The sequence below is a fragment of the Jaculus jaculus genome, chromosome 5, assembly GCF_020740685.1.
Source record: "Jaculus jaculus isolate mJacJac1 chromosome 5, mJacJac1.mat.Y.cur, whole genome shotgun sequence".
Classification (NCBI taxonomy): Eukaryota; Metazoa; Chordata; class Mammalia; order Rodentia; family Dipodidae; genus Jaculus; species Jaculus jaculus.
In genome coordinates this window covers 3,294,723-3,321,877 of record NC_059106.1, presented here as the reverse complement: position 1 = coordinate 3,321,877, position 27,155 = coordinate 3,294,723, and the positions used below count along the sequence as shown (strand labels likewise).

At 50.0% G+C, this 27,155-nt stretch overlaps 1 protein-coding gene across 2 annotated transcripts in view; it reads left to right on the top strand.

Moving 5' to 3' along the window:
• Positions 1-27,155, top strand: part of Mgat5 (alpha-1,6-mannosylglycoprotein 6-beta-N-acetylglucosaminyltransferase) — a 307,809-nt gene that overhangs the window by 52,701 nt on the left and 227,953 nt on the right. For both annotated transcript variants that reach the window (XM_045151121.1, XM_045151124.1), the window contains one exon: positions 2,105-2,150. The gene's annotated coding sequence lies outside the window, so the exon portion shown is untranslated. Of the gene's footprint in view, positions 1-2,104; positions 2,151-27,155 lie in introns of those variants that run through there.

Here is a 27,155-nt window from a genome sequence, read left to right as displayed (position 1 = left end):
GAACCTGGGCCAGCAGGTTTTATAAGCAAGCACCTTTAAGTGCTGAGCCATCTCCCCAGCCCTCTCTTCTCTCCTCCCCCTCTTTTCCTCCCCTCCTCCTTCCTTCCCTCCCTCCCTCCATCAACCTACCTTCCTTCCTTCCTTCCTTCCTTCCTTCCTTCCTTCCTTCCTTCCTTCCTCTCTTTCTCTTTCACTCCTTCCTTCCTTCTCTCTCTCTTTCTCTTCCTCCCTCCCTCCCTCCCTGGTATAATGCACATATGTGTGTTCCTATGTGAGTACAGGTGCACACATGCCACAGTTTACTTGCAGAATTCAAAGGACAGCCTTGAGCATCAGTCCTCACCCTCCGCCTTGTGTGAGGCAGGGTCTCTTGTTCACTGCCGTGTTTGCCAGGCTAGTGGCCTGAGAACTTCTAGGAATTCTGTCTCTACCTGCATCTCACTCAGGCACTCTGGGGATCTGAACTTGCATGGAGGCTTGCATAGCAAGCACTTTACCCACTGAGACACCTTCTTAGCCCCTGGTGCTTGTTTTCTAGAAATCTTGGTAACTGAAATTATGGGAGTTAGTAGCCTTTTCTATATTGTAATCCATTTTCCACATCAGTTCCTTCAGCACAAAGTGGTGTCAGACAGAAGCTAGTACAGTAGAGAGACCACACAGCCACTAGCCTTGGCTGTTCCTGTCAGCCTTATGTCCTGCAGTAAACGTTTGCTGATCTCAGACTGTTTCCTGGAGACAGTGGCTTTGGAACGGCTGCAGGCTTGGCCAGCTCTCCCTAGTTGCCCAGCGCCCAACCCTCCAGTGTTTCTCAGAGCTTGCTGGTACAGATGAAAATGTTGACACTGTGAATGTAGCCATATGCCACAGACCAAGAAAGAGGGAATTGCCATCATGTTTGGGTTAAAAATAGCCAAACTTTTTCAAAAGAAAATTGCATCACAGACTTTTCCACAAAGCTCCTAAGAATGAGGACCAGCTGACTAGTGGCAGAGGCCTGGTGGGTGCTTCATCCCCTCCATCGCTGTCTTGGTAGTTTGCGAGTCTGCATTGATAGTGTCCCACAGGTCTGAGAACCAAAGTGTGTGCGCATCTCTTCGGTGTGAATCACCACACTTGGTTTATATAGTACTGGGGATGGAACCCGGGGCGTTGTGTGTGCTAGGCAGATACTTAGCAACTCAGCACCCACCTTTAAAAATATTTATTGTTTACTTGTAAGAAGAGAGAGAAACTGACAGAAAGAAAGAGGGGGGGAGAGGGAGAAAATGGGTGCACCAGGGCCCTTTGCCACTGCAGACGACCTCTGGATGCATGTATCATTTTTTTTTTTTTTTTTGATTTTTCCAGGTAGGCTCTCACTTTAGCCTAGGTTGACCTGGAGCTCACTTTGTAGTCTTAGGGTGGCCTCGAACTCACGGCATTCCACTTGGGCCGTCATGCTTTGCAAGAAAGCACCTTTAACTGCTGAGCCATTTCACCAGCCCTAAATAAAGAAGTTTTGCAGAGGGAAAATTTTAGCTGCATTATAAACACATAGATGCATTTCTAAATGGATTTTTAAAAATGCTTCTTTTGGTTTTATTCTGCAAAGTGAAGTAGTTATAAGGAACATGTTATATTTGAGCAGACAGGCTTGTGATTGGATTGTCTGTATTGCCTGCTGTGAATGCTTTAGTCTTTGTAACAGCAACCTGTTTTTAAAGTCGAGTCCATGTGTATGCTCAGAGCTCTGTGTGGTAATATGATGTGGTCTAGTCCGGAAAGTGTTAGGATTGGTAAAAGCTTTGGTTTCCTGCCTCCCGAGACTTGGAACAGTGAGCCGTTTTGTATAGATGTTCATTCCTTCCCAAGGGTAGCCTTATGCCTGCTGACCTAATCACGGATGGATTTGGGTTCTGACAAGAAAGATGCTGTCTCTTCTTTAAACAAATGCCACTGGTGGGGCGGGGGGAATTGAAGTGCCAGTGTTTCCAGCCTCTGTTTTGGGCAAGGAAACTGCCTCCCTAGTAGGCAGTTGGGTTCTAAACGGTCAGAAGCAATCTGTGTGGCTCAGGTCCTTCAGATGGGAAATGTAATGGTGTCCTTGTCCTTTTGCTTGCAGGGTAAATCCTGTTCTGACGTGGGTGCTGGAGGATTCCTCAGGCCACGTAAGTATCGCATGCATTCTTTCCAGCTGAACACAGAGCTCAAGGTATTCATTGTTTTGGAAAAGAGATGACCAAAAACTTGAAGTCAGACATCACCTTTGGAAACATTGACCCTACCTCGAAAAACCAAAAGCAAACAAACAAAACAAAACAAAAAACCCCAGCAGACACTGGATTGGGATGTTGGGATGTAGCTGTTAGTAGAGTGCTTGCCTAGTGTGCACAGAGCCCTGGATTTGATCTCAGGACTACATAAAACCAGGCAGAGTGGCGCACACGTGTAATCCCAGCACTTACTTGGGAGGTACATGTAGGAGGATTAGGAGTTCACGGCTAGCTTCAGCAGCATTGTGAGTTTTAAGCCAGCTTGGTCTACATGAGACCCCTTCTGAAACAAAAAACAAAATAAACGAAACACGCCATATCATACCCAAAAAACAAAACAACCAAAACAAGGCACTCTAGTCTTTAAGGGCCCTGGATGGCACGTTGCTGCCTGTAATCCTGAGAGAAAATCTCTGACTCTCTGGTTAAGGTTTGGAGTACAATTGATCTCTTAGGTTAAATGGGCAAGACTATTTTATCTGTATAGTATTAGCAGAAATCCATTTGTTACTTCATGTAATCATTTTCAAATACAAATGACTGAGTTTGATGTTGCCACTTACTTTTATGAAGGAGTGGCCACTTCCGAGCAGGCTAGCCCAAGCCTGACACAGGGCCGTGACATGACTATAAGCAAAGTCACAACTAGAAAGCCTGACTTCTAGAGATTGCACAGCCTCTGAGCTCTGGCTCTATTAGGAACCACTGATCAAGGAGTTCTTTTTTTGTCTCCAATTATAAGCCTGTTTCATGGGGAAAGCAACTTGCTAAGTACCTCCTTATTTTATCCCTCCAGATCTCCTGCTGAGGCTCCCTTGACTTAACCTGGGTAGAGTTGGAGCAGAACATTTGGATTTTACAGGCTGATAGGATTTGGGTGTCAAGGTTACGGGGCCAACACCATGAAACATTAAACATTTCTCATTCACATTTCTTTCCTGCATGTGGGCTTTTGAATACACTTTATCTCTAGCTACGCTACAGGAGCACCCCTCCCTAGCAATACACAAAGAGACTAATGTGATTTGAATAAAAGCATTCATGTTAGAGCTTTAAAGACATCATGTGACCATGTGACTTTTATCTGTGGCTCCTCTGGAGCTGTCACCTTGAGAGTTTGTCCCTCTGGGAGCAACCAGAGAAACAGGAAGCGTCTCCCTTGGAAGCTCAAAGGGATTTTGAATCTCTAAGGATACCATGGGACTTTCGTTTAAAATACACTAAGCATATTTAATCCCCATATCCTGCTTAATGAGAATGTGACTTCATTTGAGGAACTGGACGACTGAACCCTATCTGCAAGGCTCTGTTCCTCTATGGCAGTGATTCAAGTCTGGCCAGCAGGGAGCCACTCAGTGCTGTCCAGCGTGGCCCAGTGGCTCGCGGGAGCCGCTGGCTTCAAGGAGTCTGTGCATCTTGCTCTCCGCTTGCCGAGGCTGGTGCTTTGAGACGAGTCTTCGCTGGGCTGTCCTTTTCCCCGCAGTGTCCCCGCTCTCCTCTCCACCGTGTGGGCTTGACAGCCTTCACGGGGCACGCAGACACGTTGGCGTGTGTGGGGCTCCTGGGCTGTGTCTTTCTGCCACCAAATATGTTGTCATTTTCCTCCTCCGGGGTGCCGTAGCGAGCTGGCTGTGGAGGGGCCTCTTGGCTGTGTGGGGAATGACTACTGAAAGAGCAGCTGTCTGTCAGCCGCCCCCGAGCCGGAGCCTTCGGCTTGGGCGGCTTTGGAGGAGTTCCCGAAGCGGCAGACTTCGCTGTCACCGACATTTATAACTTGAAAGCCACATCGCAGACGACTTTACATTGCTTGTCATCCTCTAAAGCTCCTTCAGCCTATACATCATGTGCCTTCTACACACATGGGCAACCTGAGTGGGAAAAATGCTGGTCCTTGCCGAAGGTGAAAAAGCGAGTCACTGTCCTCACTCCACCATGTTATAACTTCCCGGGTCTTCTGACTCGGAGTTTCATCCCGTCACCGAGATGCCTTGGCAGGTCAGCTTACAAGGAAGGAAGGCTTATCTTGGCTCGCAGTCTTAGAGGTCTCGCCAGGTGTGGCGTTTCTCGCCATGTGTCAGCTCTCCTGCAGCAGAAAGGTGAAGGCCATTTCACTTTGTCATTCACGTTTCCTGTTGGGAACAAACGACCTTTCTCGGGCGGGACGAGGCCCTCACACAGCCTACGTCCTCTGGGCCAGGCACGCTGACGGGCTGCAAGTGGCTGCTGCTTCTGTCCGGCCATCTTCCCGGCCCGCTGTTAACGTTCACAGGACAGCGCAGATGTTTCGTCTGTGACTGACCCTTCACTTCTGCACCTCAGGGAGGCTGGGGGAGTCGGTCCGCGTGTAGTGAGCACCTCGAAGGGGCTTGTGGGAGGTTTCCCTCAGAGGAGGCCACCATCTTGACTAGACATAAAGGCAGCTGCAGAGTGGATGGGTGAGGAAGAGCCCAGTGAGGAAGGTGCAGAGATGGGGAATGGATGCGGTCATGTTGGGTGATTGGCTGAAGAGTTTTGGCACTGTGAGTGGCTGGAGACTTGGTTTTGCCATCATGAACTGCTGTCATTAAAAATACCAAGCTGGGTGTGGAGGCAGAGGCAGAGAGGCCGAGAGGCTGAGGAGAGGCCGAGAGGCAGAAGAGAGGCCGAGAGGTAGACGCATCTTGATCTTGAGTTTGAAGCCAGCCTGAGCTGTATAGCAATATCCTGATTTGAAAGAAAAGAAAATTACTACTAAAAAGAAGTTGAAAAATAAGGCAAAACCACAAGCCTCCAATTTTATTAGACTGAAAGGCATAACATCACCATATGAAATTACTAAAAACTTTTCTTAAGTATGTCTGTATTTCTGTACTCTTCTTTTCACAGGCTGGACATATTTTGTAGGGTAGCCCTGTGCTGTGGACATCTTTTGAGTGACTCTGACCTGGGAGATGAGTGTCTTACTAGGGCTGCCTGCTGGCAAGCACACCCTGGCCTCTCTGCTCTTGGCCTTCATACTCTAAACTGAAAATGTCAGTTGGTTAACATGCCTCTGCTCCGCGCCCTGAGCAGGTCGCTCAGGTGAATTCCTTTTAGGGTTTTCTGTGGAAGGGGCTAGTGGCAGACTTATGTATCTACCTCCATGGCCACCTTGATCAGACAGCTGACATGCTTTTAGCTCATTTGTAATATATATGTCTGCTAATAGTGTTTTTCTCTAACAAATAAGCTCTGTGTATATGTGTTTCTATCTATTGTAATTTGTACCCACTGTAAGTTCTTACTTACATATAATTTTAAGTAGGTGGAGTGGAGCATGAGGTCTTTTGTGAAGTCATTTAGTGACCCAGGCTATAAATAAATATGACTTTTAATTTAACTTTTTTAAAGGTAGGGTCTCATTGTAGCCCAGGCCAATCTTGACACTCACTCTGTAGTTCTGGGCTGACCTTGGACTCTCAGTGATCCTCCTACCTCTGCCTCCTGAGTGCTGGAGTGCTGGGATTAAAGGCACACCCCCATTCCTGGTCTAAACCTAACTTTACCCTGTTAGTAGTTTTTGCCCAGCCTACTGGACATCTTGGAATAGATGGAGGAGCTGGCCAGTGGGCTTGTGGTGGTCACTGCTTCTTTCTATTCAGGTTCTGTGGCTTTGAACTCTACCACCCACCACTGCTGGAAAAGCTGTGTGCCCCAAAAGAATTGCAGGGAGATTTTGGTGCTAGCTGGCATTTTCCTCATCTGCCCTTTCCATGTCTTCTCTGATTCACTGATCAGAATTATATTCACAATCACATTTCTTTTATCTAATTGAACTTACTTCTGAATCTGTTAAGTCTGAACATGATTATGGTCAGTGGTGACATTTTTATGCACTGAGGTAAGAAACAATGGCAATTTGGAAAGAGAATGGAAGTTATTTCACAGTTAATGACTAGCGATCACAGAAGCCTACTCCAGAATGGCTGTGAGTGTGAATTGGATACATGCCATAGACTACATTTGGATTATTTTTTTCAATGCAGGTATTTATGGATTGGAAATAATGCTGGTTATGTAAAAAGTAAATAGCACTTAAGTGGAGGGGAGCCATGGCCACAGTGGTGCAAGGGGCAGCCAAGCAGTGTCCCATGTTGAGAGGTGGCAGAGGTAATGTAACGTGATAAAAAGCCGACAGTACTAATGTCTTTATAATTATGCCTTTTCTGTTTCTGTAGTACTGAGCAAAACATAAAGCAAAACCTCTCTCTCTCCTCCACCCCTCTTTTTTCCCTTAATCCAAAGAAACCTGAGAGTCAGGATAAGAGAGGCAAGGTTAATGAAGGAGTGGGTGTTTAGGGAAGGATTTTTCACATATTTCAGGGCATAGCATTTTTTAGCCGTGTTCCAGCAGAGTGTCAGCCCAAGGTCAGTAGGAGATGCTGGGCTAGTTCAAACAGAACCCAGTGAAGAAAAATGACCATGTCAGTAATAGAAGGATTGTGTTATCAAACTCACAGGAAATAAGAGGTACTGCCTTGGGAGGTTATGATGTGGTCAGTGTTCTAGGGTCAGCATGGGGCAATGGAGATGCAGACCAGATATCTAATATCTGTAGTAGTTGCTTTCTTTGTTGCTGTGACAAAATGATTTCAAGAGGCAACTTCAGGGAGGAAGGGTTATGTTGACTTACAGTTGGAGGGGATACAGTCTGTCATGGCAGGAGCATGAGGCAGCTGGTCACACTGTTCACAGCCAGGAAGCAAGAGTGAGATGAATGGTGGGGTTCAGCTCACCTCCTTTTTAAATTTTCTTTGTTTATTTTTATTTATTTATTTGAGAGCAAAAGAGAGAGAAAGAGGCAAAGAGAGAGAAGAGAGAGAGAATGGGTGTGCCAGGGCTTCCAGCCACTGCAAACGAACTCCAGATGCGTGTGCCCCCTTGTGCATCTGGCTTATGTGGGTCTTGGGGAATTGAGCCTCCAACTGGGGTTCTTAGGCTTCACAGGCAAGTGCTTAACTGCTAAGCCATCTCTCCAGCCCTCACCTCCTTTTTATTCAGTGTGGGACCCCACCCTGTAGCCCATGGTTGGGGTGGGTGTTCCCACCTCAGTTAACCCACTCTAGAAACTTCCTCCCCAATGTGCCCAGAACTTTGTCCACTGGGTGGTTCTGGACTTTGTCACATCGACAGTGTGACCCATCACAGCTTCTTTGTTGCTTAACTTGAAGAAACCACACAATAAGATCAGTGTTAAGTATGAGGTGGAGGATTACAAAAGAGGGGCCACGAATATTATATTCTCTTTAAAGTGTTCCTTTCCATCTTTAGAGGAAATCTTCCTGGGATAGAATAATCTCTTTAGAAAGATGTTTGGTTTTGTTCTTTTTCCAGTTTATTGGAGAAATCTTTGTAACGAAAAAGAGATGTTGATAGGGCTGTGGGCACTTTCCAGTGCCTGTGCTCACTGAACTGACCGTTCTCACTTAGTTTCTTTCTCCAGTTTCCTTTGTATCTTAATAAGAAATGCATGTACTAGGCTGGAGAGATGGCCCAGAAGTTAAAGGCCCTTGTTTGCAAACCTGATGGCCTGGGTTTGATTCCCTAGTACCTATGTAAAGCCAGATGCACAAAGTGGCGTATGCACCAGCAGTTTTTTTTGCAGTGGCTAGAGGTCCCGATTCACCCTATTCTCTCTCTCTCTGCACCACATAAATAAATATTAAAAAATTGCATACACCTGTTAATGAAGTAGAGCACCATAAAAGTTCATCCTTGAATCCTTGTGTAGTGTCCAAAGAGAGCCTAACAGTACTCTCAACTGGCCGCAGCCTTGTTCCTCAGGAGACAGCCGGAGCATGCTGGCGGAGGCTTGGGGACCGTGCCCCTGGCCCATAGCTGGTAGACACCAGGGTTGCTGCCATACGTCTGTGTCAGTTGTTGCTGTGACAGATGCCTGACAAGAGCAACTTCAGGAGGAGAGGATGTGTCCTGGCTTATGGCTTAAGGATGCCATCCCGACGTGGCAGCAGGAACACGAGGCAGCTGGTCACGTTGATCTACAACGAGGAAGCAGAGAGATGAATGCTGCTCCTCAGCTGGCTTTCTCATTTTCATGCAGTCAGAGACCCCAGCCGTGGAGTGGCCACATTTTGGGGGAGTCATCCCACCTCAGTTCATCTAATCTTGACACATTCAGTCCAGGGTAACTATGAATGGGGCTCAATTAAAAAAAAAAAATGTAGTTTTCTGTGTGTGTTTGGTGTCCATACATGTGTGTGTGTGTGTGTGTGTGTGTGTGTGTGTGTGTGTGGTGTATGGGTGGGTGCATGCGTGTGGGGGTTGATATTGGGTGGTCTTCAGCTGCTTTTCAGCTTTATTTATTTATTAATCGATTCATTTATTTAGGTTTTTGTTTTTTTTTCCAAGGCAGGCTCTCATTTTAGCCCATGCTAACCCAGAACTCTGTATCCCCACTGATCTTAAACGCACAATGATCCTCGTGCCTCAGACTTCTGAGTGCTGGGAGTGTAGGCATGAGCCACGGTGCCCAGCCTTCCGTCTTGATTTTTGAGACAGGATCTGTTGCTTTGCCCAGAGCTCACTCATGTGGCTACCCTAGCTAGCCAGCATGCCTTGGAGGTCTTGTTTCTGCCTCCCCAGCTGGGATTAGCGTCATGCTGCAGCACCCACCTGTCACCTGAGCGCTGTGGATCTGAATTTGTCTTCACTTTACTCACTGAACCATCTCACCAGAAAGTTGTGTAAATTTATTAAAACATTATGAGATTCTTTTTTAAAAAGAAAAACCACTTGACTGGACAGATCTTGAGCATGAACTTTGTAGATGACCATGTCACGTCGCAGTGCCATACAAAGCCGACATAGGTGTGCTGTCCCACAGGTCCGGAGCACCTGGCTGTTGTCAAGTTTAATATGCTGTAATGGAAAAAAGAAACCCATTACAAACAGCAACCTAATTTCAGCATCACTTCTTGGGCCATGGGATTTTATTTGGGATGTGGATAATTGTATAGAAATTGAATGTGAATTTGTGAACACATAAAAGCAATCATTTTCATTGAAAGCTAGAGTGCTTTCAGGTTTACAGTGGCCAGGAAGCTGAATAGACCACAGAGGTTAAAATTGGACTTGAGTTAGTCACTGTATCAGTGCAGCCATAGTCCATCATTATTATAGTGTTCTTTGAGTAAAAAACTTACCTTGTTTATAGAAATAGAATGCATGGGATGTTCAGCAGTTGGCATTTGGGTCACGAGATCCAGACTGCTCTGTGCTGATGGAGAAGTGCAGCAGGCACCCAGTTTGCAGGCAGTCACAAATGTTAACCTGCTCAGTTAAGGCAAAATTAAACAATAGCTTTCTGTGAGGCCACCATGCACAGTGTGAATATGTATTCTCATCTGTTTCTGTGCAACTGTCACGCACAGTGTGAATATGTATTCTCACCTGTTTCTGGATCTGCCAGAGCCTGGCTCATTCACAGGTGCCTAGGCAGCCGAGTATGGAGCTTGTCATGGCTCCAGTTGGGGTGTTATGTGGGCAGCTGTCCACGGAGGACGTGAGAAATACTTGCCAGCAGGTTTCATTTGGTCCCAGCAGAGACAAAATGAATATTTCTAGCAAATTTGCTCAGTCAGGGATGCCTCTTGTAAGCTGCCTTAGAAGATGGAAAGACCTCACACGCTCATGGATTTGAACAACTAATATTGTGAAAATGAACATCTTACCACCAGCAGTCTACTAGTTCACTGCAGTCCCAGTCAAAATTAAGACTTTGTTTTTTCCAGAAATAGCAAATAGGTGTACTGAAGTCCCCAGCTAGCCAAGGGAATCCTGAGTAAACAGAGCAAGGGCGAGGGGTGGCAGTTTCAGCATACCTGATTTCTGCTATATACAGAGCTATAATAACAAAAATAACATGGTACTGGCACAAAACAGGCATGTAGATCAATGAAAGAGAATATATAATAAACTGGCATTGATATAGCTAACTGATTTTACAAAGATGCCAAAAACACGCATTGGGGAAAAGACAGCATCTTCAGCAGATGGTGCTAGGGAAACAGGAAAGAGACATGTAGAAGGGTGACGCTAGATCCTTCCATCTTACTGCGCTGGAGAGATGCTTAGTGGTGAAGGTGCTTGCCTGCGAAGCCTAAGGACCCATGGCAACTCTCCAGGTCCTGTGTAAGTCAGATGCACAAGGTGGCACACAAGTCTGGAGTTCAATTGCAACAGCTGGAGGCACTGGCATGCCAATGCTCTCTCTCATAACAAATTACAAAAAAGTCAGTGTCTTAAAAATGCATTTTTACTTACTTATTTGCAAGCAGAAGGGTGGGGAGGGAGAGAGAGTGGGTGCAGTAGGGTCTGTTGCTGCTGCTACAAATGAATTCCATATGTATATATGCCACTTTGTGCATCTGGCTTTACGTAGGGTACTGGGAAATTAAACCTGGGCCAGTAAGTTTTTCAGGCAAGCACCTTTGACCACTGAGCAACCTCCCAGCCCTTAAAGTCAATTTCAAATTGATCATTTAGCTTTACTTTTCTGAGAGAGGCTAGTGGGCTTTCCCACCCTTTTCCCCTCCCTCCCGTCCCATGTCAGTGGTTTCTAGCCATCCTCTGTAATTGAAACAGACATCACCTTGTCATGCCTAATCGCGTCCCCATACTTGCGTTGGCTACTCCTGCCTCACTGGATGCCTCCCCAGGCCTGCAGGAGGAAGGAGCCCTGGTCAGGTCCTTGTCATGCTTATCCTCTCTCCTCACACCCTCCCATGCCCTCCTTTACTCAGCCTTGAATCCTTCCAGCCTCTCCACACCTTGTTGGTAGAGAAACTGGTTCTTCTGAGACACATTTCCCCTGAGTTCCTGCAATACTGTGAACATCTCACAGCTGCATTTGTATATGGCTGTGTCTCCACACCCTAAATATACCTGGCCTTAGTGGGTCTCCGCACGCATGTGTTGAAGCAGTGAGTCAGCCGCACTTTTATTCTACCTTTTAATCATTTACTGATGCATCTGTCTCCTTTCCACAGTTTGAAGGCAGGTTGTGTCTGTGGTCACATACTCAGTGACTGATGAAGAACTCCAAAATCCACCACACAAGGGCTGGAGATCATAGCTCATTTGCTAGAATACTTGCCTAGCATGCACAAAGCCCTGGGCTCTATCCCCAGCACCACATAAACTAGGCTTGGAGACAGGAGGATTAGAAGTTCAAGGTCATCCTTGGCTAATACAGACTATAAGGCCAGCCCAGGCTACAGGAGACAAATTAAAAAACAAGAAGTGTCACATAGGCGGATGGGTGCACAGAGGCTGGGGACTGCCTTACACTTCCGTCATTTGCATTACTCTTGGGGCATGGTAGGCAGAACCTCATCTTGCAGCTCTGTGGATAGCAGAATTCCGGGGTGTGAGATCAGAGGGACATCTTTGCCCCCTCCCGTGTTTTCCAAGTAGAAATGCCACCAAGCCTGTGAAGGTGTTGAGAGCATTCACGTTGCAGAGAAAGTGCTTGATGTTGGTGTCGATTACCTCCTGATTGCTGATGGAAGCAAACATCAGTGAAGAAGAAAAGTTGAAAGGATGGGATATGGAAAGGCAACATTAATTATCACCCATTAAGGCCACTAATTGCCATTTTTACCTGATGACTACACAGCCCCAAAAGGCCCTGTGCGTTGTATATCCTATTTCATATCTGCAGCAATTTTGACACAAGTGTGTAACTGATTTTAGGCACTCAACCCCTGGAATCACATCATAGCAGTGTGCTTTCTTCCTCTTTGTTCCCCCCCTCCCGCCCCATTTCCTGATCTTTTCCAATTTAGAGTCTTTCTTTCTTAACCTGCTAAGCTCTTTGACAAGCACTTAACCTGCTGGTAAGTGCCAGCCAGTGGCAGAATGAATAACTAAGGAAATCTGGTGCTGTAGAAGAGGAGTGCAGAGACGTGATTCTGTGCTGTCTGTTATATTTCCTGCATGTTTCCCATTTCCTGCTGCTTTCCCCTCATTGTTTCTGGGTCAGAACACAGGGTTTCCTGTGGCAGGAATGCCTGGTGCTCTGCCCAGAGTGGGTGGTGTTGAGGGCTCTGGGGTATGGACAGAGGCATATTTGGATAGAGTAGACTGAGGTGCCATAGGGTATGGCACAACTTGCATGAAGAAGGTCTTGCCTGGTTTTTGTGGGTAAAGAGCCTGTCACTGCTGTGACATCAGAATGACATTCTCAGGCCTGAGGTTAGAAGGCTCAGTCACCCAGAGCCTTGTCCTCAGGGTCACCAGCCTTGTCTAGAGTGTTATAGGCATGGATCTCAGTCCAATGCCAGCTGGAAATTCTAAGTTCTTGTGTTCTATAACAAAGAATTGGAGTAGGGCTATATGCATAGTGGTTCAAGTAGACATTTTTAAAAAAATTATTTATTTACGAGAGAGAGGGAGGGAGGGAGATAGATATAAGGGCAGAGAGAGGGAAAAAGAGAGAATGGGCGCTCCAGCCACTGCAAACGAACTCCAGACGCAGGTGCTCCCTTATGCATCTGGCTTACGTGGGTCCTGGGGAATTGAACGGGGTCCTTTTGCTTTGAGGCAAGTGCCTTAACTTCTAAGCCATCTCTCCAGCCCAAGTGGACTTTTTTTTTCTTTTTTTTAAAGGAAAATGAAAAGTGGGGCTGGGGAATGTGACTCAGTGGGTAAAGTGCTTGTCTACACGAGCATGAGGCTTAGAGTTCAGATATCCAGCACCCAGGTAAAATGCCAGGTGACATGCACCTACAATGCCAGTGTTGAGGAAGCAGACAGGGAATCCCCGAGGCTCAGCCAGTGAAGCTGAACTGGTGAGCTTTGGGTTCGACGGGAGACCCGTTCTTAGACTATAGTGTGGAGAGCAACTGAGGAAGACCTCTACTGTCTGTGCTCCCCTCACACACGTGCGCCCACGCCCACACACACACGCGCAGACAAAGAGAAAGGCACTCTGAGAATGGAAGTGGGCCGAAGAGCTTGGAAAGATTAGAAGCTCAAAATGATGCTGGACCACACATGTCATGACCCTTTATGGGTCATTTACATGGCATATACCTTCTCCAACATGTATATTATGAGCTTTTCTTATGCATATTCTGTCCCTTACATGTATCCCTGGTGGGAAGGGTTTCCAGTATTTCTGACAACTAGCTTCTTTCATGTTAGACAGCGAGAGAGAGAGTGAGTGTGGGCACGTGTGTGTAGGTGGGTATGCATGTCCATGCTTGTCGAGACTAGAGGTTGACAGCAGGTGTCTGGTAATTGCTCTCCACTTTATTTACTGAGGTAAGATCCCTCACTTGAATCCAGAGCTCACTGATTTTGCAAGTTCAGCCAGCCAGCTTGCTCCAAGGATCCCCCTTCTCTGCCTCCCTAGTGCTGGGATTATAGACAGGCTGCCACGCCTACCTGAACTCCAGTCCTGGGCTGCGGAGGTGACTCAGTGGTTAAAGTGCTTGCTTGCTGCCTCATTCTCTCTCTCCCTCTCTCAAATAAATAAATAAAATATTAAAAAATATTTTGAAAAGCTCTTGCTTGACCTGTAGTCCTCACACCTGCACAGCAGGTGTTTAATTCACTGGGTCCTCTCCCCGGCCCCTCGTGTTCATCTTGATGCCTTTCTCGCCACCTCGCTCCACTGCCACAAGAGAAAGGAGAGGAGCATCGACAGGCTGATGGTCATGTCAGCTGTGAGGCCAGAGGAGAAGCGAAGGTCCTCTTCTTTTTCTCTTTTTTTGGTGCTGGGGTTGACCCCAGGGCCTCATTGTGCTAAGGAAGCAGTTCTGCATGCAGGAGGTAGAGCAGCCTCGTTGCTGGGGCCAAACACGAGCCAGAAGCAGCGTAGGGCAGGGAGTGGTCATGTGTGCGTTACAGTTTCAAGGGGACTTTGAACAGGGCTGCAAAGGCATAGCAGGAGCACAGTCGTCACACCCTCTCACACCAGCAGGGAGGGAGCCGCAAGAGTCAGCTCCCTGTGGCAGGTGGCGCTGGGCGTGTAGCACCCCAGGGCCTCCTCCAGTGAGCTCCCTGTGGCAGGTGGCGCTGGGCCGTGTAGCACCCCAGGGCCTCCTCCAGTGAGCTCCCTGTGGCAGGTGGCGCTGGGCCGTATAGCACCCCAGGGCCTCCAGTGAGCTCCCTGTGGCAGGTGGCGCTGGGCCGTGTAGCACCCCAGGGCCTCCTCCAGTGAGCTCCCTGTGGCAGGTGGGGCGGGGCCGTGTAGCACCCCAGGGCCTCCTCCAGTGAGCTCCCTGTGGCAGGTGGGGCTGGGCTGTATAGCACCCCAGGGCCTCCAGTGAGCTCCCTGTGGCAAGTGGGGCGGGGCCGTGTAGCACCCCAGGGCCTCCTCCAGTGAGCTCCCTGTGGCAGGTGGCGCTGGGCCGTGTAGCACCCCAGGGCCTCCTCCAGTGAGCTCCCTGTGGCAGGTGGGGCTGGGCCGTGTAGCACCCCAGGGCCTCCTCCAGTGAGATCCCTGTGGCAGGTGGGGCGGGGCCGTGTAGCACCCCAGGGCCTCCAGTGAGCTCCCTGTGGCAGGTGGGGCGGGGCCGTGTAGCACCCCAGGGCCTCCTCCAGTGAGCTCCCTGTGGCAGGTGGGGCGGGGCCGTGTAGCACCCCAGGGCCGCCTCCAGTGAGCTCCCTGTGGCAGGTGGCGCTGGGCCGTGTAGCACCCCAGGGCCTCCTCCAGTGAGCTCCCTGTGGCAGGTGGGGCTGGGCCGTGTAGCACCCCAGGGCCTCCTCCAGTGAGCTCCCTGTGGCAGGTGGCGCTGGGCCGTGTAGCACCCCAGGGCCTCCTCCAGTGAGCTTCCTGTGGCAGGTGGGGCGGGGCCGTGTAGCACCCCAGGGCCTCCTCCAGTGAGCTCCCTGTGGCAGGTGGCGCTGGGCCGTATAGCACCCCAGGGCCTCCAGTGAGCTCCCTGTGGCAGGTGGCGCTGGGCCGTGTAGCACCCCAGGGCCTCCTCCAGTGAGCTCCCTGTGGCAGGTGGGGCGGGGCCGTGTAGCACCCCAGGGCCTCCTCCAGTGAGCTCCCTGTGGCAGGTGGGGCTGGGCTGTATAGCACCCCAGGGCCTCCAGTGAGCTCCCTGTGGCAAGTGGGGCGGGGCCGTGTAGCACCCCAGGGCCTCCTCCAGTGAGCTCCCTGTGGCAGGTGGGGCGGGGCCGTGTAGCACCCCAGGGCCTCCTCCAGTGAGCTCCCTGTGGCAGGTGGGGCTGGGCCGTGTAGCACCCCAGGGCCTCCTCCAGTGAGATCCCTGTGGCAGGTGGGGCGGGGCCGTGTAGCACCCCAGGGCCTCCAGTGAGCTCCCTGTGGCAGGTGGCGCTGGGCCGTGTAGCACCCCAGGGCCTCCTCCAGTGAGCTCCCTGTGGCAGGTGGGGCGGGGCCGTGTAGCACCCCAGGGCCGCCTCCAGTGAGCTCCCTGTGGCAGGTGGCGCTGGGCCGTGTAGCACCCCAGGGCCTCCTCCAGTGAGCTCCCTGTGGCAGGTGGGGCTGGGCCGTGTAGCACCCCAGGGCCTCCTCCAGTGAGCTCCCTGTGGCAGGTGGGGCTGGGCCGTGTAGCACCCCAGGGCCTCCTCCAGTGAGCTCCCTGTGGCAGGTGGGGCTGGGCCGTGTAGCACCCCAGGGCCTCCTCCAGTGAGCTCCCTGTGGCAGGTGGGGCTGGGCCGTGTAGCACCCCAGGGCCTCCTCCAGTGAGCTCCCTGTGGCAGGTGGGGTGGGGCCGTGTAGCACCCCAGGGCCTCCTCCAGTGAGCTCCCTGTGGCAGGTGGGGCGGGGCCGTGTAGCACCCCAGGGCCTCCTCCAGTGAGCTCCCTGTGGCAGGTGGGGCTGGGCTGTGTAGCACCCCAGGGCCTCCAGTGAGCTCCCTGTGGCAGGTGGGGCGGGGCCGTGTAGCACCCCAGGGCCTCCTCCAGTGAGCTCCCTGTGGCAGGTGGCGCTGGGCCGTGTAGCACCCCAGGGCCTCCTCCAGTGAGCTCCCTGTGGCAGGTGGTGCGGGGCCGTGTAGCACCCCAGGGCCTCCAGTGAGCTCCCTGTGGCAGGTGGCGGTGGGCCGTGTAGCACCCCGGGGCCTCCTCCAGCAGCACACTCCTCCAGCAAGGCTCCCTGTGCCAAAAGCTCCACCAGCTGGGGATCAAGTGTGAGGCTTAGTCACAAATGCATGAGCCATGGGGACATTTTGTATTCAGCCTCTCACCTCCTGTCACTAATGAGGTCCAACATCAGAAATTGGTCTGAACTCTCCTGCAGGGCCAGGCACTGCCTTCTGCCAGGCCGAAAGAGCTTGTGCTCACTAGTTCCTCCAACCGTGTTTCTCCATGATGGTGTTTGATGGACCGAAGCCCACAGGCTCACAATGTGGGCTTATGTATGGGCAGGCCTGTTGTCCTTGTCAACAGACTGCAAGACTATTCCCGATCCTGGGACTGCCTGTTGGGGTCAGCATGTTGCCAGGGTGGAGCCCCAAGTTGCCACGTGTGGGGCTCAGCCACATTAGCTGGACCACTGAGGACACTTTGGCCTACTAAGAAATTCTCTGTGCCTGCCTTGTAATGGCAGGGGTTTAAGATGGCCGTGCCACTTCCTTCATGATTTAGAGAAGTTCATCTGTCAAGAAGTGTGTGCGATGTTTCTGCATGAGTACTGGCCAGGGTTACGGTTTCAACGTGATATGTCTGGGGATCAGGTTGAGCAGGGATGGCTTTGTGCTGGTTAATCTTGACTGCCAGTGTGACAGGATTAAGAATCACCGTAGAAATGCATCTCCACGTGTGTGTAGGAGGCTGCTTCCAGAAAAGCTAACCAAAGAGGGAAGATCCACCATAGCATGGGGGCCCCATCCTGTGGGCTAGGGTCCTGGACTGAGTAAAATGAAGAAAGCGAACTGAGCACCAGCGTTGGGCCGTCTGCTTCCTGGCGCTTGACCTACGGCAGCCGGCTGTTTCAGACTCCTGACCCCATGCCTTCCCCGGCATGGTGGACTGTGTCCCTGTGAATGTAAGACGAAAGAAACCCTGCCTCAGCTTTTCTTTCTTCTCTTCCCTCTCTCCCTTCTCTCTCTCACAGCAACAAGAAAAGTAAGAAATACAGGCTGCTGTGATTTTGTAGGGAATTCTTGTTTTCTTAGATTCAGAACCAGAGAGTAAGCTTATTTAAGCACATAGTTTGCCAAATGAGCTATCCCTAGCCCCTGCGATACACCTTTTATCTGAAAAATTACCATTTTAATTACTGCACTCAACCGGCTGACAGTATTAAAGTGTGATATGGTGCAGTACTAGTGAGGAAGCATTAAGGCTCTGGAGTTTGAACAATAGTGGGAGCCAAGAGGAGGAACGGGTCAGGTGAGGGGCTGGCGGTGACAGGAAAAGCTTTGAACCTGTGTTTTCCCTGTGGTGAGGTGCGTCACTTCCGCTTACATCCTGCTGTGAAATGTGTCTTTTTGGGAAAAGCTGCAGTCTAAGCTGGACACATTCAGTGAAATAGTAGGGTGCCCCCCCACCCGCCTGCTGTACTGTGTTCTTGGGCTTCCCTTTCCTGGGCTGCAGTCTAAGCTGGATGATTTTTTCATTACGAAACACAAGTTCTTTCCAGGGGACACTGATGTTCCGCCGTGGTTAGGAGGACAGAATGGGAACAGGGGTGGAGGAGACGGGGGACCACGGGCCCTCAGAAGGGGTGGACAGCAGCAGTCATAGCTTGTCCACTGGACTTGTGGCAAAGGGGTCTGGAGATAGAAGAGCTTCTTTTGAATCCTGGCACCACCACCATGTGGCCCTTCGCTTCCCTGTGCCTCAGTCCTCTCATCTGTGAGATGGGAACGGGAGTATTCGTTTGCACTGCTCAGGCTCTCTGGAGGGGCAGAGCCGATAGAGTGAATGTGTATTACGAAGCAGACTCAGGATGGCTGCTCCACGAGGCTGCCTTGTGTGCAAGAGGCTGAGAACCCAGTTCTGCTCAGTCCCGAGGCTGGAGGCCGTAGCAGTCCCAGGGTGGCACTGGAGGCCTGGAGGATTCCTAGAGAGCCGCAGGTCTTCAGTCCACGTTCTAATGCCACCGATGGATGGTAGCAGCAGGGTCGATTCTGTCATCAGCCAAGAGCAAGGACAGCCCTGCAAACAGGGCTATTTGTTTCTGGAACTGATTTATTATACATAGGGTGCCACTCCAAGGGCTTCCCCCACTGGACAGAAATCCTCTCTCAGCTAATTCTTCTAAATGTCCTCACAGACCCACCCAAGATGCATGTCTCTTACTTGTTTCCTGACCTGAGCTAAGTGACAGCAGAGATTAACTAATGACCTTCACATTGTCTTTTGAAGTTGGTATGAAAGTTGAATTAATATACCTGGAAAGTTTCTGAACTGTATCTGACATAGGAAGTCCTCCAAACATTTTAGCTTCTGTTACTGAGTGGGAAAATATTTCTGATTATCTACAGTTGACATAACCTTTGATAAGTAAAGCTTGCATACTTGAACCCATATTTACTGGTGAGCAGCATCTAAGCCGATTGAAAGCGGACTCATGCTGGAGGATGGCAGTAAGCCCTGCATCCGCGTGGAGCTTGTGCAGATTGCCTAAGCCAAAGGGACTTGCCTCCAACAAGACTGCCCCTTTCAGGTGTCCACTGTGGCCGGGTTCCAGGACAGTCACTCTTCTGACTGGCAATAAATTCTGTTTCCCATGACTCCCTCAGATTCGTTAATTTACTAAACTGATTCACAGAACTCTGAAAGGAGAAACTTACTGATTACTTTGTGTGTGTGTATGTGTGTATATGTACAGGTATGTATGTGCATATGCATATGGATGTCAGAGAATAGTCTTTTCTGTTCTTTCTCAGGAATTCCATACACCTTTTGAGGGACGGGGTCTCTCACTGGCCTAGAACTTATTAAGGAGGCTAGATTAGTTGGCCAGTGAGCCCCAGAGATCCACCCATCTCCTCAGCTCTGGGATTACAGGCATGTGTCACCATCCCCTGCTTTGAAACAAAACAAAACATGTGGGTTATGGGGATTGAGCTCAAGTCCTCATGCTTGCAAGGCTAGCACTTTATTGGCTGAAATATCTCCATAATCCTTAATAATTACTTTAGCTTTTATTATAAAGGATATGTTGCGAGCGCCAAGTAAGAGAGAAGGCCTGGGAGGGTCTCCAAGCAGACACCCCCAGCACTGCGGAGCTAGGGGTGTGACCTTCCTGGCATGTCCATGTGTTCATCAGCCAGGAGCTCTGCTGTGTCCAGAGTTTTTATTGGGGTGTTGCTACATAGGAATGACCGAGAATAAAATAGTGGTCCATGATGCAACCTTCAGTGCCCTCTTCTTCTTCTGGGGGTGGCTCAGAACTTGCCCCTCTGATCATGTGGTTGGTCTGTCCGGTCCCCCCCCCCCCCTTGAGCCACTTCATCCTCTGGTGTCTAGCTGGTGGTGATGCAACTGGCTTACGAAGGACAGATACTTCTAAGTACTCAGGAACTTCCAGGCTTGTGGACTCTGCCCTCCCGGAACCAGAGTCAAGGGTCAAATTCTTCAGTATCTAGTATGCGTGTTCTATGTCAGATAGCAAGGTACAAGATGGTGGCCGGTAAGGAGGCCACCTCCCTTAGGTCTTCGTTCTGTTGCTTCAGATTTGTTGTCCAGAAGTAATATGTTTAGCCTCAGTGTCTTTAGCTTTCCTTTCTCTAGAACAACATTAGTTGCATAGTAATTAAGCTGCCTTTAGGGATTTTATTGTGCCCTTCTCTTAAATGAGCCACAATTTTTCTGACTTTGAATCTTCCCATGTGAGAACAGAGCTGCTGGCTGCTCCTGATCTCTCTCTCTCTCTCTGGCTGCTAGCAGGTACCCTTCTCAGGAAGCTCACTCCAAATCTGGGTACCACCTGTAACTGGGCAGGCAGGCTTAGTCAGCCAGGAGTGCCCTTCATTGCCATGGCCGAGAGTGTACAACAGGAAATTCTGTGGCTAGTGGCTCACTCAAATCTCCCAGAACTCTATACTGGCCAGTCTGTGCTGCCCACTTCATAGCATGTAAATTACAAGCCAGGAAATAGCACATGAAGAAACTCACCCAACGGCAAAGTGCTTCTCCCAAGGGGAGACCTCCGCAGCACCCTGCCCTCACCGGTAGCTGGTACTCTGGTTATTGCTCAGCCTGCTGTCCACTTCATTAGGCCATTTCTCCCAAACTAGCCTAAGCGGCAAATCTACTCACCCCTGCCATCGCTGTGGTGCCTGGCCACCCAGTTCACTCCCATATTCTGCACTGAAGACCTGAGGCCAAGTGATCTGTGACTTGTGGGGAATTCCCTGCTGATGTCTTCTTGTTAATGCAGTAGCCCTTCGGGAGTGTTCACTTCGTTTCCATGTGCTCTCTGCTTCTGTGGTAAGTACAGTTCTTTTTTCTTCTTTCCTGGTGCTGTGTACGCATAGGTGTATACAGATGTGTGCGCCCTGTGTGCACGTGTGTAGAGACCAGAGGAGGATGCGTGTGCTCCGCTATCGCTCTTCTGCCCTATTTCCTTGAGACACAGTCTCAGTGAACCTGGAACTTAATGATTGTTTAGTTAGATGAGCCAGGGAGCCCTGGCAGTCTGTCCTGTCTCCACCCCCACCACAGTGCTGGGGTTGCAGCGTGGGGAGCCATGCCCAGCTTTTTCGTAGGTCCTGAGGGTTGAACTCAGTCCTTATGCTTGCACAGCAAACACTGATCTACTGAGCACTCTCCACATCCCAGGAAGTGAGGTTCCTCAGCCCGGCTCCTTCTCGGGGGTCCCCACATATTCGCTGAGTGCATTCCACAGTGCATCTTGCTCCTGCAGTCACACGTCAAGCTTTGTCAGAGACATTTCACTTTTTTTTCCCCCAAAGAATCTCTAGTACCTGCCCCACACCCCACTGCCATTTCTTTGGCATGACGTTTCCCAGAATAGCACAGGAGTGTCTGTAAGGGCCCCAGTGGCTGAAATGTCCAAACTAGACGCAAAGCTCGCAGGCTGCCATTTACTTCTAGATATTTTTTGGCATGTCTTGTGGTAAAATGTGAAAGATAAAGTTCAGTGTTTCAACCATTTAAAAATGTATAGATCTTTGAAAACAAGAATATTAGATTTGTTCTGTAGACACTCCTGTCCACCCACATCATCTTTCCCCATGTGTGCGCACGTGTAAGTGTTGTGTGCATGAGTGTATATGCAGGTTCGTGGTTGCATGTATGTGTGGGTGCATGTGCCCATGTGTGCATGAGGAGGCCAGAGTTCAACAGTGGGGGTCTTCCTCAGTCACTCTCCACCTTATTCTTTGAAACAGAGGCTCTCATTGAACCTAGAACCTGCCCATTCAGCTAGACTAGTTGGCCAGCAAGCCCTTGAGATGCCCTGTCTCTACTTCCTGAGTGCTGGGATCGTAGGTCATGTGTTGTCCCACCCACTTGGTGTCTATGTGGGTGCTGGGGACCCACACTCAGGTGCAGCAGGCGTCCTGCTGACTGAGCTGGCCCTCCCCGTCGTCCTGCTCTTACGTTCTCCTCCCATCAGTGATCCCCCTTCCCTCCCTCCGCCCGCCTAACCATCATGTTGCTTTCTTTCTCTGAATTGGACTACCACTTCCCCTCCTTTTGCTGGACCATAGGGCCTGACTTATTTCAGTTGGCATAGTGCCCTCAAGGTTCATCTGTGCTGTAGATGTGTCAACATTTCCTTCCTTCTTAACCCTGGCTTCTGTCTATCTGTGAATTCGTGACTGGATGCAAGTTTCTGCCAAAACTGTTGTGGACATTGGCATGAGGGTATCTCTTCAAGTCCCTGTTTCATTTCTTTGGGAATTGATACCCAGAGGTGGAGATGCTAGGCTCTGTCTTTGTTTTATACAAGAAAATGAAAGGGCCTGATACCTTTTATGAGGTTAGTTTGACAAAGGTGAATAGTTGTTTGCTAAAGTAGTAATAAGTGCAGGCCACATTGACCAATGCAAAGTTATCAATATGAGTTGCTAAAACTAAGAACTGTGTTCACCATGCTGGAGGATCACCTCATAGTGACGCTGGATATATAAATAAAGGTCAGGTGGACATGTGGGGGTCCCCCATACAGTGACGCTGGATATGTAAGCAGAGGTCAGGTGGACATGCTGGGGACACCTCATACAGTGACGCTGGATATGTAAGCAGAGGTCAGGTGGACACGCTGGGGGCACCTCACACAGTGACGCTGATGTGTAAACAAAGGTCAGGTGGACACGCTGAGGACACCTCACACAGTGACGCTGATGTGTAAACAAAGGTCAGGTGGACACGCTGGGGACACCTCACACAGTGACGCTGATGTGTAAACAAAGGTCAGGTGGACACGCTGGGGGCACCTCACACAGTGACGCTGATGTGTAAACAAAGGTCAGGTGGACACGCTGGGGGTACCTCACACAGTGACGCTGATGTGTAAACAAAGGTCAGGTGGACACGCTGGGGGCACCTCACACAGTGATGCTGATGTGTAAACAAAGGTCAGGTGGACACGCTGGGGGTACCTCACACAGTGACGCTGATGTGTAAACAAAGGTCAGGTGGACACGCTGGGGGTACCTCACACAGTGACGCTGATGTGTAAACAAAGGTCAGGTGGACACGCTGGGGGTACCTCACACAGTGACGCTGATGTGTAAACAAAGGTCAGGTGGACACGCTGGGGACACCTCACACAGTGACGCTGATGTGTAAACAAAGGTCAGGTGGACACGCTGGGGGACACCTCACACAGTGACGCTGATGTGTAAACAAAGGTCAGGTGGACACGCTGGGGACACCTCACACAGTGACGCTGATGTGTAAACAAAGGTCAGGTGGACACGCTGGAGGACACCTCACACAGTGACGCTGATGTGTAAACAAAGGTCAGGTGGACACGCTGGGGACACCTCACACAGTGACGCTGATGTGTAAACAAAGGTCAGGTGGACACGCTGGGGACACCTCACACAGTGACGCTGATGTGTAAACAAAGGTCAGGTGGACACGCTGGGGACACCTCACACAGTGACGCTGATGTGTAAACAAAGGTCAGGTGGACACGCTGGAGGACACCTCACACAGTGACGCTGATGTGTAAACAAAGGTCAGGTGGACATGCTGGAGGACACATCATACAGTGACGCTGATGTGTAAACAAAGGTCAGGTGGACACGCTGGGGACACCTCACACAGTGACGCTGATGTGTAAACAAAGGTCAGGTGGACACGCTGGGGACACCTCACACAGTGACGCTGATGTGTAAACAAAGGTCAGGTGGACACGCTGGGGACACCTCACACAGTGACGCTGATGTGTAAACAAAGGTCAGGTGGACACGCTGGAGGACACCTCACACAGTGACGCTGATGTGTAAACAAAGGTCAGGTGGACACGCTGGGGACACCTCACACAGTGACGCTGATGTGTAAACAAAGGTCAGGTGGACACGCTGGGGACACCTCACACAGTCACGCTGATGTGTAAACAAAGGTCAGGTGGACACGCTGGGGACACCTCACCCAGTGACGCTGATGTGTAAACAAAGGTCAGGTGGACACGCTGGAGGACACCTCACACAGTGACGCTGATGTGTAAACAAAGGTCAGGTGGACACGCTGGGGACACCTCACACAGTGACGCTGATGTGTAAACAAAGGTCAGGTGGACATGCTGGAGGACACCTCACACAGTGACGCTGATGTGTAAACAAAGGTCAGGTGGACACGCTGGGGACACCTCACACAGTGACGCTGATGTGTAAACAAAGGTCAGGTGGACACGCTGGGGACACCTCACACAGTGACGCTGATGTGTAAACAAAGGTCAGGTGGACACGCTGGGGACACCTCACACAGTGACGCTGATGTGTAAACAAAGGTCAGGTGGACACGCTGGGGACACCTCACACAGTGACGCTGATGTGTAAACAAAGGTCAGGTGGACACGCTGGAGGACACCTCACACAGTGACGCTGATGTGTAAACAAAGGTCAGGTGGACATGCTGGAGGACACATCATACAGTGACGCTGATGTGTAAACAAAGGTCAGGTGGACACGCTGGGGACACCTCACACAGTGACGCTGATGTGTAAACAAAGGTCAGGTGGACACGCTGGGGACACCTCACACAGTGACGCTGATGTGTAAACAAAGGTCAGGTGGACACGCTGGGGACACCTCACACAGTGACGCTGATGTGTAAACAAAGGTCAGGTGGACACGCTGGAGGACACCTCACACAGTGACGCTGATGTGTAAACAAAGGTCAGGTGGACATGCTGGAGGACACATCATACAGTGACGCTGATGTGTAAACAAAGGTCAGGTGGACACGCTGGGGACACCTCACACAGTGACGCTGATGTGTAAACAAAGGTCAGGTGGACACGCTGGGGACACCTCACACAGTGACGCTGATGTGTAAACAAAGGTCAGGTGGACATGCTGGGGACACCTCACACAGTGACGCTGATGTGTAAACAAAGGTCAGGTGGACACGCTGGGGACACCTCACACAGTGACGCTGATGTGTAAACAAAGGTCAGGTGGACACGCTGGGGACACCTCACACAGTGACGCTGATGTGTAAACAAAGGTCAGGTGGACACGCTGGGGGACACCTCACACAGTGACGCTGATGTGTAAACAAAGGTCAGGTGGACACGCTGGGGACACCTCACACAGTGACGCTGATGTGTAAACAAAGGTCAGGTGGACACGCTGGGGACACCTCACACAGTGACGCTGATGTGTAAACAAAGGTCAGGTGGACACGCTGGGGACACCTCACACAGTGACGCTGATGTGTAAACAAAGGTCAGGTGGACACGCTGGGGGACACCTCACACAGTGACGCTGATGTGTAAACAAAGGTCAGGTGGACACGCTGGGGACACCTCACACAGTGACGCTGATGTGTAAACAAAGGTCAGGTGGACACGCTGGGGGACACCTCACACAGTGACGCTGATGTGTAAACAAAGGTCAGGTGGACACGCTGGGGACACCTCACACAGTGACGCTGATGTGTAAACAAAGGTCAGGTGGACATGCTGGGGACACCTCACACAGTGACGCTGATGTGTAAACAAAGGTCAGGTGGACACGCTGGGGGACACCTCACACAGTGACGCTGATGTGTAAACAAAGGTCAGGTGGACACGCTGGGGACACCTCACACAGTGACGCTGATGTGTAAACAAAGGTCAGGTGGACACGCTGGGGACACCTCACACAGTGACGCTGATGTGTAAACAAAGGTCAGGTGGACACGCTGGGGACACCTCACACAGTGACGCTGATGTGTAAACAAAGGTCAGGTGGACACGCTGGGGACACCTCACACAGTGACGCTGATGTGTAAACAAAGGTCAGGTGGACATGCTGGAGGACACATCATACAGTGACGCTGATGTGTAAACAAAGGTCAGGTGGACACGCTGGGGACACCTCACACAGTGACGCTGATGTGTAAACAAAGGTCAGGTGGACACGCTGGGGATACCTCATACAGTGACACTGATGTGTAAACAAAGGTCAGGTGGACACGCTGGGGGACAGCTCATACAGTGACACCGAATGTGGAACAAAGGCCGGGTGGAATTGCTATGTGCATCTCCAGTCGTTGCCCTTAGTTGCTGGTGGGCACTTGTCATCACTGAGCCGACAGCTGGCACTAGGGTTAGATGACAGGTGACGGAGGACTCCGGGGCCTGGGCTCTGGACCAGGTTCCTCGTGGTACATTTGGATGTCCCTAGTCCCAGCTGCAGAAGACGCCTCCCCTTCCTGTGCCTCAGCTCACTTTACAGACGGAAGTCATTTAGAACAGGGGCTGGCTCTGGGTAGGTGTGGTAGTGGTCTTTATTAGTAGCACTTTACATCTGCTTCGTGAACTTTTGCTTGTGTATGCACACGTGTGTGCACAGGTGGAGGCCAGAGGATAACCTTGGTTGTCGTCTTCAGCAGTGCTGCCCACCTTTTTGTCCTTTGAGCCTGGGGCTCATGGTTAGGGCACATGGGCTGGCCAGTGAGCCCTAGCCCTCCCTCTTTATGCCTCCCCAGCACTGAATTACGAGCATGAGCCAGACACCTGACATTTGCAAGTGGCTTGTAACTTAACAATAAATTGTGGATAATAGAAAGTTTGTTGAGAGCACAGTGTATATAGGTACTCATATCTTTTTAGTGGGAAAATAAGGTAATACAATTTTCCTAAGAGAAATATAGAAATACTACTAGTCTAAAGCTGAAGAGAATTTCTTATTTTATCGAGTGATTTCCTTTATTGCAAGGAAGTGTATGCAATCGAGGGCTGGGCTGTAGCATACAGTCAGTGTTTGCCTTGCACGAATAAGCTGATCCTAGCACTGTTCACACAAATGTACGTTCCTTCACTCTTGCTGGACACAGTGGCTTACTCTTGTCATCCCAACTACTCAAAATCAGCTTGGGCAACTTAGCGAGACCTGAATCAAACATAAAAAACTAAAAAAAAAAACAAACCAAAAACTATAAAGGTAAAAGGCAGTTTATTGTGTTAGTTTTAAAAATATATATATTTTATTTATTTATGAGAGAGAGAGAACAAAAAACAGGCACACCACTGCAAACCTACTCCAGATGCATGTACCATCAGGTATCACACACCATCTTTTCATACAGATGGAGAAAAATAATTTCATATGTGTAGAGATATCACTTCATATAGTGGAGAGATTTATTTCATACAAATGGGAAATATATATTTCATACCAAAATCATGCCAGTAGATATTTGTGGGTTGTGGAAGTATTACTGATTTTTAAAATTCTTTTGTACTTTTCTGGTATTGACTAACTTTTTGGCATTAAGCAAGTATTAAATTCAACCAGAGAAAAAAGGTAG